Below are 7,922 nucleotides of genomic sequence, written 5' to 3' on the forward strand. Positions count from 1 at the left end.
AATTATAAACACAACACTTTTGTTTTTGCTCCCATTTTTCATGAGCTGAACTTAAAGATCTGAAACATTATCTACATATACAAAGGACCCATTACTATCAAATATTGTTCACAAATCTGTCTAAATCTGTGTTAGTGAGAACTTCTCGTTTGCCGAGATAATCCATCCCACCTCACAGGTGTGGCATGTCAAGGTGCTGATTAGACAGCATGAATATTGCACAGGTGTGCCTTAGACTACCACAATAAAAGGCCACTCTGAAATATGTAGTTTGATCACACAGCACAATGCTATAGATGTCGCAGTTTTTGAGGGAGCGTGCAATTTGCTGTCTACCAGAGCTGTTGCCTGTGAAATGAATGTTCATTTCTCTGCCATAAGCCATCTTCAAAGGCGTTTCAGAGAATTTGGCAGTACATCCAACTGGCCTCACAATCGCAGACCACATGTAACCACACCAGCCCAAGACCGCCCACATCCAGCATGTTCACCTCCAGGATGGTCGACCAGGTGGAGACCAGCCACCTGGACAACTGCAGCAACAATCAATTTGCATGGTAAATGGAATGGCCTGTACTAGTCCCTCCTAGGGACCCCAAAGCGCTTTACACACCCAGTCATCCACCCATTCACACACACATTCACACACTGGTGGAGGCAAGCTACAGTTGTAGCCACAGCTGTCCTGGGGCAGACTGACAGAAGTGAGGCTGCAATATTGTGCCATCGGCCCTTCTGGCCATCACCAGTAGGCGGTAGATGAAGTGTCTTGTCCAAGGACACAACAACCTAGACTGTCCGAGCCGGGGCTTGAACCGGCAACCTTCCGATTGCACATTGCACACCATTTGCCTCACAAGGTGCAACACATCTCCATCCTGGGTCACCACACTGAAAAAAATATGTTGTTGGATTTACTTAATTCAATGGTGGACATTTGTTGCACACAGATGTTTTGCTTTGGCAGCAACTTAAACAATTGAGTTAAATTAACACAATTTATTCATGTTCAATAAATCTGTGCAATTTGTGTTGATAAAATGTGACTTAAACATGTTTTGATGAAGTAATTTGAGCTCTTGAAATATTTTAATCCTTCACAATTTTCTCACTTTATCCCAACACCATTCAATAACTTTTACCCAATACTACTTGGTCACTTAAATACTACATGTTATCTTCAAATTACATTTTGCTATTATATTCTAGTATCAAATACACAATTTTCAAATGGAGGCCTTATAACAGATTGTATTGTTCTCTTCCAAGATGGTTGCTGGCATCCACCAGTAACCTTTCAAAACAACATGTCTAATTTCACTGCAGTAGGTAAAGAATTAAACTGACATTACTCCTCTACTGAATCTATATAAATCAACAGTTAAATAATGTCAGTTCTTCCGTGTTCTCTGGAATCAATCGCAGCAAAGAAATTAGACTGTTTCTTTTGAAAAATGTTGGGAAAGAACAATACAAAACATTCTATTTAAGGCCTCTGACGTCAAGATTCAGTTAAACAACAATTATAACTAAACAATTTGAGGTAATGTTAGTTTCCATTAGCATTAAATTAGGTTACTGAATTGGCAAACACCTTCCTATTAACACTACCCATTTTACCCCAATAACTAAAGAAATTAGCACTTGCAGGTCAAAACCTTTATTCAAGAGACGCAAAAATAACATTGATACAGTGACTGTCAAAAAATACAGCACTGATCATACTGTGACATCTTGGTTCAAAACAGCACACTTAGAAATATTCAACGTTCTTTACTTCAACTGAATGAAACTGAAAATACCATTTCACACGACCCATATGGGATATTTAGACTGTATAACTGTTCACGCTACATCTCTTCACTAGTAAAAGAAAGAAAAAATACAAAGAGAAATTTAAAAATGCTGCCAAACAGACAAACAGAACTTGTACAGAGCAAAAGGAAAAACAAACAACAACAAAAAACAGCTCGTCCTCATGGCAGTTGCAGAGTATATAAAAATGAACCCTGCGATCCGTTCCTGGAATTGAGCTTCAAAAATGCAGCAGAACAAGTGTGAGATTTAAATGTCCTCTCACCTAGAGCTGGTCACCTCACATACATAACAGTGAGCTTCGTTGCAGGAGCAGTTTTGTCTTAGTTGTGAGCTTTTCTTGAGAGCTGAGTTGCATCCAACTCCATTACCACCCTTTGAATCACCTCAAAAGTGTAGCAGAGTTGTGATGGGTAACTCATGTTGAAGGAATAAAAAAGGTCCAAACAGCATGGCTACTGCAAAGGTCACGTTATCCAGATCTTGAAGAACAACATCAGAAAAGTCATTGCCTGGCGCATCTCTGGAGACAGATGTTCATTGTGGTTTTCTCAATCTGTGCAGTGGCCTCAGGCAAGTCCTGGTTAAACACAAAACATTTCTTTAAGATTCCTTTTTAAGCTCATCTCTTTTGAATCTACCAGTTCTAATGTTAGAGTAATTTAAACCAATGCAAGCAACATAGTAAATAGCTATAGCCAAAGAGTGGCCTGCCATGCTGCCATTCATGGTCTAACAGAGTTTCTAAGAGAGGGTGAAAAACATAATAATTTCAAATGCTTTACATTAGTTTTTGTTAGAAAGACACCGGCCCATCAGAAATCCAGGTTATGTCACTCAGAAGATGTTAGAATTTAGACTTTCAGCCCCACAATTTGGTTAGCTGTTGGTCAGTTGGTCTTTTTTTTTTTTTTTTCAAACAAAAGCTAATGTAAATACTGGTGGGATTTTCCTTTGTTCATTAGAATGACAAATTTAAAGTTTTTTTCACACTGATGTGACCCCTAATACAGGGGTGGGGGTGGGGCCTCAAGGGCCGGCGGCCGAGTTCACTACCAGGCCTCATGTGAACTTCAAATTATTAAAGAGGACTACTGGTCCTAACCAGTCCAATGAGGATCAAGTGGATAACTAAATGCATTTTTAAATGTTGCAAATCCACAATCTACTCATAAAACACTCACCATGAACTCCTGCACCAAGATGTTGCAATTGTCTTTCACACAGATGCGGAGCACTTTGATGAGGGACTTCAAGCATTAATGTCATCCTTGAGTATTATAACAAAGAAAACAAAGATTTGTGAACTTTTCAGTAGCACAGAAGAAAATGATCCCAGACAAAAACTCTTGACTTTTTAAACCAGTCAACATGCAACACCAGCATCTACAAAGCAATATCAAAAGTTCCTGTTTGACATCAACTTTATGGATATATAGTTTCCAGAACATTTATTTTTAAAAAAAGATAATTTTTTCTCAGTGGGCCAGTAAATGCATGACGAAAATTATGGCATCCTTTTAGTGGAATCATTACTCACAGGTAATAGTTGACTGTTTCAATGGATGTAGCATAAAAATCTTTTACTGACCTAATGCAATACATATACACTTTGTAGTTAAAGAATTTTAAAGTTCTTACTGTCATAATGGCAGCTACATCCTTTAGCTTTGTGCCCTGTTCCCCCGATCACTTTGCAAACACTTTCAGCAGACTGTCAGAGAGAAACTCAGCTCCGTCAGAAACCTTGACTGTAAAGGCATGGTTGGGATGCACTGGAATGCTGCATTTTATCTGAAATGACATAAAATTATTTTGAAATAACAGCAGGCACTGTGCTTGGTTAATCAGTAATGTTTTGTTGAATAAAAACTGTGTTTCCAGATCTTATGGGATTAAAAATATCCAAAGATGTTTGTTTCTGATTTGCAACCCAACAACCCACAAGTTACAACCTCATTTCAGTTCAAGTGTGCATTAATGCGAGTCCAGTAATCACCTTTCTGGCAATACATACAGGTATAAGTTAAACCTATGGCAGATTTTGGATTTCTCAGTTGTATTAATAGGGTGAGTATGCATGCACCTAATAATTATAAAAAACCTATTATAATTAAGTTACAGAAACGAAAATAGAATATACTTTCTTACCATAACACCTTGAACCCACAATCCATCAGCTGACTCCTGGTGAAATGCAGAATAGAGGTCGTCTCTCAATGTGCAGCAAAAAAAACAAAAACAAAAACAAAAGGACAGCAGGTGAGGGCAGGAGGGGTAGGGATGTAAGCTAGCATAATGCCGCTGATGATATTAGCTAAAGCTGTTCAATGTCCAAAATCTCACTAACACCACGGTGCAGTAAATACACAATGTAACTGAAGAGTCAGTTGGCAAATCTATTCACACAGAAAACCAAATTATGTTATGAGTGCCTCGTAATTAGGTTTAATGTGATATTACGGCTCTTGTGCCAAAGACAAATTCAAATGAAAAAGCGCCAATTCTTTGACAACAGATAAAACAGCAAATAAGCTAACGGCTCTTTTTTAGCATGTTACATGGCGACACTCTAGACGTTTAACTACATTTGGCTGAAATATGGTAAATATTAATTCAAAAAATCAAGACATACCAAAAACGTAGAGTTGGCTGCTCGACTTGACTGAGATGGATGCCTTTTTTAAACCACGATCCAAAGCCCGCGAGATGAAATCACGCGTGGTTTCACGAGATTTAACGTTGCTATCTTATTGACTTACTTCACCTGAACATGATATGAACAATTTAATACACCCTTTCTGCATATCATGTAGTTTTTACACTATATAGTTACATTTAACTTTAAAACATGAGGCAATTGTGTTAAATACATGCAAGATGCTTACATAAATCCAAGAGATGGCCAGTCCCTTTTTTTCAGTGCAGGAGGCTCATGTTGAAGGGGGGGTACTGTCATGGTCCCCATGTCTCTCCAGCTGGCTCACGTTAGGCCACAGTGTTGTTTTTGTTGTTTCTCCATACCTCTCTCTCCTCCTCTCTTTCCTTCACTCTTCTCTGTCTGCCTGGGCAGAACTCAGGTGATCTGCACCTGCCGTTAATTAGTTCCTGTTTTCCCTGGCCGCTATTTAAGGTCCTCTCCTACCTTATCGTGGTGGAGGGGTTTGTGTGTCCCAGGGATCCCAGGGGCTATGTTGTCAGGGGGCTTTTGCCCCCTGGTAGGGTCTCCAATGGCAAATTGGTCCTGGGTAAGGGACCAGACAAAGAGCGATTCAGAAGACCCTTATGAGGAAAACATCAAGGTAATAGTTTACCCTGCCTGGAATAGGGTTACCGGGGCCCTGCCCTGGAGACAGGCCCGTCGAGGGTGCCCGAGGGTGAGCGTCTGTTGGCCGGGCCTTAGTCCATGGGGCCCGGCCGGGCACAGCCCGAAAAGGGGACATCGGCCCATCCTCCCACAGGCCCACCACGCGCAGGAGGCGCTGTAGGGGTCGAGTGCATTGTGTGCTGGGCAGCGGCCAGGAGCGGAGGCCCTGGCGGACTGATCCCCGGCTACCAAGACTGGCAACTGCAACATGGAATGTCACCTCTCTCGTCGGGAAGGAGACCTGAGTTAGTGCGTGAGGTTGAGAGTGAGGTTGAGAGGTACCGGTTAGATATAGTCAGGTTCACCTCTACGTATGGCTTGGGCTCTGGAACCAGTCTCCTGGAGAGGGGCTGGACTTTTTCTCAGTCTGGAGTTGCCCCTGGTGACAGGCGGCGGGCTGGGGTGGGTATTCAAATATCCCCTCGGCTTGCTGCCTGTACTTTGGGGTTCTTCCTGGTGGATGAGAGGTGTTTTGTTATTGGACTTCTGTGCAAAATCACAGTTTGGCCATAACGTGCCACAGAGTGTCCATAAGTGCAGGTGGCACCAGGATGCTCTAGGCCGCAGGCCGATGATCGATTTTGTAATCATATCACCGGACCTGCGACCATATGTTCTCGACACTCGGGTAAAGAGAGGGGCTGAGCTGTCAACTGATCACCACCTGGTGGTGAGTTGGATCAGGTGGCGGGGGAGGACGCTGGACAGACCCGGTGCACCTAAACGCGTAGTGAGGGTGTGCTGGGAATGCCTAGCAGAGGCCCCAGTCCATGAGATCTTCAATGCACACCTCCGGCAGAGCTTCAACAGCATTCCGAGGGAATGGACCATGTTCAGCATCTCCATTGCCGAAGCTGCTGCATTGAGCTGTGGCCGCAAGGTGGTTGGTGTCTGTCGTGGTGGTAATCCCCGAACCAAATGGTGGACACCAGAGGTGAAGGGAGCCACCAGGCTGAAGAAGGAATCCTATTGAGTTTGGTTAGCCTGTGGGACTTCGGAGGCAGCTGACAGGTACCAACAGGCCAAGCGGAATGCAGCTCGGGCAGTGGCTGAAGCGAAAACTCGGGTGTGGGAGGAGTTTGGAGAGGCCATGGAAAAAGACTTTTGGACTGCCTCGAAGAGATTCTGGTAAAGCGTCAGGCGTCTCAGGAGGGGAAAGCGGTGCTCCGCCTGCACTGTGTATAGTGCTGGCGGAGCACTGCTGACTTTGACTGAGAAAATTGTCGGGTGGTGGAAGGAATACTTCGAGGACCTCCTTAATCCCACTGACACGTTTTCTGAGGAGGAAGCAGAGTCTGGGGATGAGGGGAATGACCAGCCAATTTCCGGGGGCGAGGTCACTGAGGCAGTTAAACAACTCCTTGGTGGCAGAGCCCTTGGTATGAATGAGGTCCACCCTGAGTTCCTGAAGGTTCTGGACGTTGTAGGGCTGTCCTGGTTGACACGCCGGCGGTACCCCTGGTCTGGCAGACCGGGGTGGTGGTCCCTATCTTTAAGAAGGGGGAGCGGAGGGTGTGTTCCAACTACAGGGGGATTACACTCCTCAGCCTCCCTGGGAAAGTCTATGCCAGCGTGCTGGAAAGGAGAGTTCATCCGCTAGTCAAACCTCAGATACAGGAGGAACAATGCGGTTTTCGTCCTGGTTGCAGAACACTGGACCAGCTCTTTATCCTCTCAAGGATACTTGAGGGTGCATGGGAGTTTGCCCAACCAGTCTACATGTGTTTTGTGGACTTGGAGAAGGCATTCAACTGTGACACTCGGGGTGTCCTGTGGGAGGTGCTACGGGAGTATGGGGTGTCTGGCCCATTGCTATGGGCCATTCGATCCCTATACAGTGGGGCAAAAAAGTATTTAGTCAGCCACCGATGGTGCAAGTTCCCCCACTTAAAATGATGACAGAGGTCAGTAATTTGCACCAGAGGTACACTTCAACTGTGAGAGACAGAATGTGAAAAAAAATCCATGAATCCACATGGTAGGATTTGTAAAGAATTTATTCGTAAATCAGGGTGGAAAATAAGTATTTGGTCACCTCAAACAAGGAAAATCTCTGGCTCTCACAGACCTGTAACGTCTTCTGTAAGAAGCTTTTCTGTCCCCCACTCGTTACCTGTATGAATGGCACCTGTTTGAACTCATCATCTGTATAAAAGACACCTGTCCACAGCCTCAAACAGTCAGACTCCAAACTCCGCCATGGCCAAGACCAAAGAGCTTTCGAAGGACACCAGGAAAAGTATTGTAGACCTGCACCAGACTGGGAAGAGTGAATCTACAATAGGCAAGCAGCTTGGTGTGAAGAAATCAACTGTAGGAGCAATCATCAGAAAATGGAAGACATACAAGACCACTGATAATCTCCCTCGATCTGGGGCTCCACGCAAGATCTCATCCCGTGGGGTCAAAATGATCATGAGAACGGTGAGCAAAGATCCCAGAACCACACGGGGGGACCTGGTGAATGACCTGCAGAGAGCTGGGACCAAAGTAACAAAGGTCACCATCAGTAACACACTACAACGGCAGGGAATCAAATCCCGCAGTGCCAGACGTGTTCCGCTGCTGAAGCCAGTGCATGTCCAGGCCCGTCTGAAGTTTGCCAGAGAGCACATGGATGATACAGCAGAGGATTGGGAGAATGTCATGTGGTCAGATGAAACCAAAGTAGAACTTTTTGGTATAAACTCAACTCGTCGTGTTTGGAGGAAGAAGAATACTGAGTTGCATCCCAAGAACA

At 44.2% G+C, this 7,922-nt stretch overlaps 1 long non-coding RNA gene across 2 annotated transcripts; it reads right to left on the reverse strand.

The window, feature by feature from the left end:
- Positions 1-1,815: 1,815 nt before the first annotated feature.
- Positions 1,816-4,743, reverse strand: LOC146667330 (uncharacterized). Of its 2 annotated transcripts, XR_014912042.1 has the most exons (5): positions 4,704-4,743; positions 3,967-4,582; positions 3,457-3,609; positions 3,000-3,085; positions 1,816-2,395 (listed from the first exon to the last, which is right to left on the reverse strand). It is a non-coding gene; the product is annotated as an uncharacterized LOC146667330 (long non-coding RNA). The 2 variants fall into 2 exon arrangements; XR_014912041.1 differs by lacking the exon at positions 4,704-4,743 and having other exon boundaries at positions 3,967-4,689.
- Between the last annotated feature and the right edge of the window lie 3,179 nt (positions 4,744-7,922).

The sequence above is a fragment of the Rhamphochromis longiceps genome, linkage group LG6, assembly GCF_057381845.1.
Source record: "Rhamphochromis longiceps isolate RC_006_pf linkage group LG6, R_longiceps_female_GT1.1, whole genome shotgun sequence".
Taxonomy (NCBI): domain Eukaryota; kingdom Metazoa; phylum Chordata; class Actinopteri; order Cichliformes; family Cichlidae; genus Rhamphochromis; species Rhamphochromis longiceps.